Source organism: Amphimedon queenslandica, unplaced genomic scaffold, assembly GCF_000090795.2.
Source record: "Amphimedon queenslandica unplaced genomic scaffold, v1.1 AMPQUscaffold_9029_Cont19032, whole genome shotgun sequence".
NCBI lineage: Eukaryota > Metazoa > Porifera > Demospongiae > Haplosclerida > Niphatidae > Amphimedon > Amphimedon queenslandica.
In genome coordinates this window covers 1-3,070 of record NW_003550699.1, presented here as the reverse complement: position 1 = coordinate 3,070, position 3,070 = coordinate 1, and the positions used below count along the sequence as shown (strand labels likewise).

Genomic DNA, 3,070 nt, shown 5'->3' with positions numbered 1-3,070 from the left:
TATGTACATGTACATGTACTTACAATGTGAAAGACTACTATAATCAAAATTGGATTTTTGTTAATTTTTGGCTGATACCATATAGCTGAAAATTTTTGTTGAGTGCTAATTTTTGTTTTTTTTTGTTGGCCAAAAGTTTCAATAAAAATTTTAGACAATGAAAATTTAAAATTAACTGGGTATGAGCTGGTTAATCATTAATAATTAATGTTAATCAATGAAAATAAAATCAACAAAAATATCTTCTAAGGCCTGCTTGGATAGACAATAAATTTAATGGCAATGGAAATTCTCTGCTATACAATATTAATAATACAGTATTTTTCTCTGTCCATAGACTAATTTGTTACTAATTTTTATGTTAAGAAGCTCAAAAGTATACTGTACATGTACAATGTACATGTGTAACAAGTCTTGCTCGTTCATGCTCATCAGTTATGAAGAGAATATTTCATTTATCAAGTACACTATCAGCAAGTCAGTCAAACAAATACCAGGTGAGACCACACCCACTGACCTCACCCTTTAGATTGACCACACCTTCCTTCAGTGCTTTTTGATAGTTTTTTCAAGCCATTTCAAACCTGAAGCTATTTGGACTTTATTCTATGAGGTTAGGTTAGTAATTAATTAATTAATGCCATATAGCGGGTTTATTTCGAGGATAATAAATTGCACAAATGACCCGTATCTGAATGTTCACGGAATTAATTTTTGCGAATTTGCACTATTCTGCCATCTTGTACTGCATTAAACTGATTTTCAGAGAATTTAATTTTGCCAAATCTTGAAAAATCTGCAAAATTTGTTATCCTTGAAAATAACCATTATACGGTAATAGTTAATATTAATTGTAATTGTATACTTTACAGTATAAGGCATGCATGCATATACATGTACAGTAGCAGGGCCGTAGCCAGGAACTTGAAATAGGGGGTTCGGAAATTGCTGAGTTGCGAAGCGTGCAGCAAAAATTTTTTGGCAAAAAATGGGCGTGGTTGGTAGGCGTGGTCTTAATGTACGCATCTCGGCCTTGTGCTGACTCAGCTAAAATGGCTATCTGTGCTTCTCGCTGTTGCCAAAATGCTAATCCTGCTTTTGCAGTGCTGTTCTTTATGACAGGAGCTAATCTAAAACTTTTTTGCAGCTACAACAGGGGGTTCGTCTGAACCCCCCTAACCCCCCCTGGCTACGGGCCTGAGTAGTTTGAAGGATAAAATTTTCACTAATTTACATGTTTAAAGAAGTCACAAGATTGATGATAGTGATTGACAGTATAAAGAACTTGCCACTACTAAATGCACCACTAATTGGGCAAAGCCCACTGATGTCAGTGATGTGAAGTATTTCTGTATGTGTGTGCGTTTGTGGGCATGGCTGGGAGGCGTGACTGGAGTTCAGAGCCCCTTAATGTTTTAAATTCTCTCTAGTTTTTTATTGTAATGGAGCATGCTCCATTACGTATGTGTACATGCATTGCACTAAAATGGCAATATAAAATAATTTTTTGATTTTGTTTATTATTTTTTGCTATTATATTTTTCATTGCACCGTCACTACAATGTACATGTACATGTACATAATTATTGTTATTTTTATTTTCATTCCTAGATTGGTAGACTAGATAATCTCAAACAGTGGGATGGTAGCCACTGCTGAAAGTTCAAGTACTTATGTAATACAGAGGTGGGTGGGTTACCAAGATCCCCTCACTTCAGCTGTACATGGAGTATCTTCCTTATAATTCTCTCATTAAAATTTATATATTAGAAGTGAGGTATTGTTAGTCGTGTAATATGCAATGTCTTTATTGTTTGTACATGTAGGTTGCTGAGTCTTGTTTAATGAAATATTTGAACAAGTAAGTCTTTTATTACATTTTCTTATCGATGTCCTTATTTTATGTACATGTAGAAAGTTTGAATTGTTTTGACAAATATTCTTATAGTTATGAGCATTAGCTGATTTGGATTAGCATATGGTTTTCTCAAATAATGACGCCAAAATCACCCCAAATTTTTATTAAAATATCTGAATTCTGATACATACTGTATGGATGCCCTTATGCTATGTAGAAAGTTTGAGCTGATTCTAACAAATAAAGAGCATTTTTGAAAAAAGCCATTGTTTGAAAAAAGCAAAGGCTATAAAGACCATGGTTTTCCCCAAAAACCTCTGAAATCACTCTCAAATTTCATTAAATTTTCTGATTTATATTTATGTCTTATGTTATGTAGAAAGTTTGAGCTGAATCCTACTGATAATTTTGAAGTTGTGAGCATTATAAAAAATAAGCCAATTTTTGTAACAAAAAGCAAATGCTATAGCCCATGGTTTTTCCAATTTTTATTGTGTTTTTTTATTCTTATTGATGTCCTTTTCAGTGCTATGTATAAAGTTTGAGCTGGCTTTGATTGAAGCTTCATGAGTTTATGAGCATTTTAAAAATTGCTAGCAGTAACTATTTCTCAATCCATTTACTGATGTACTAGCTGTAGTTTAGAAAATTTAGCCAATCCTGATCAAAATTACATTTTTCACAAGTTTTTATTTGCTTAAAATTTGCCATTATAATAATTTTTGTTATTATTTGTACTTTTCTCTCTCTCCCTAGACTAATAATTTATTTTTAATTTTTTGTTCTGCTCATTCATGTCCATCAGTTACATCTATGAATAGAATACTTCATTTATTACATACGCCATCATGCAGTCACACAATTACCAGGTAAGACCACAGCCACTAACCACACCTCTTTATGTTAACCTTGACCTCTTTTAGTTGTATGAGATGTCGTCTGATAAACAAGTACATCTACATGTGTATGTCCTTCAGTGGACTTACATGTGTGTCTTTTGATTTTTTTTTCTCAAGCCATTTGCTATTTTGACTAAGACCTAAGAATCAGGTTACTTGGTATGTAATTAGTAATATAGTTTAATGTCTTTTTCTTTTTAGAGTGACATGACTGATGTACTTCTGCTTCTCATTCCTGAAAATATTTAAAATTTCTATGACTGAAAATGCATGTATATGTAAATGTACTGTACTTTATGACTGAAAATTTATA

The 3,070-nt window shown here is 32.5% G+C and overlaps 1 long non-coding RNA gene across 2 annotated transcripts; it reads left to right on the top strand.

Annotated features, from left to right (window-relative positions):
* Positions 1 to 216: 216 nt before the first annotated feature.
* LOC109591063 (uncharacterized) lies at positions 217 to 3,035 on the top strand. Of its 2 annotated transcripts, XR_002189641.1 has the most exons (7): positions 217 to 497; positions 551 to 613; positions 1,612 to 1,772; positions 1,827 to 1,861; positions 2,615 to 2,727; positions 2,782 to 2,908; positions 2,959 to 3,035. It is a non-coding gene; the product is annotated as an uncharacterized LOC109591063 (long non-coding RNA). The 2 variants fall into 2 exon arrangements; XR_002189642.1 differs by having other exon boundaries at positions 1,612 to 1,861; positions 2,664 to 2,727.
* The last annotated feature ends 35 nt before the right edge of the window (positions 3,036 to 3,070 follow it).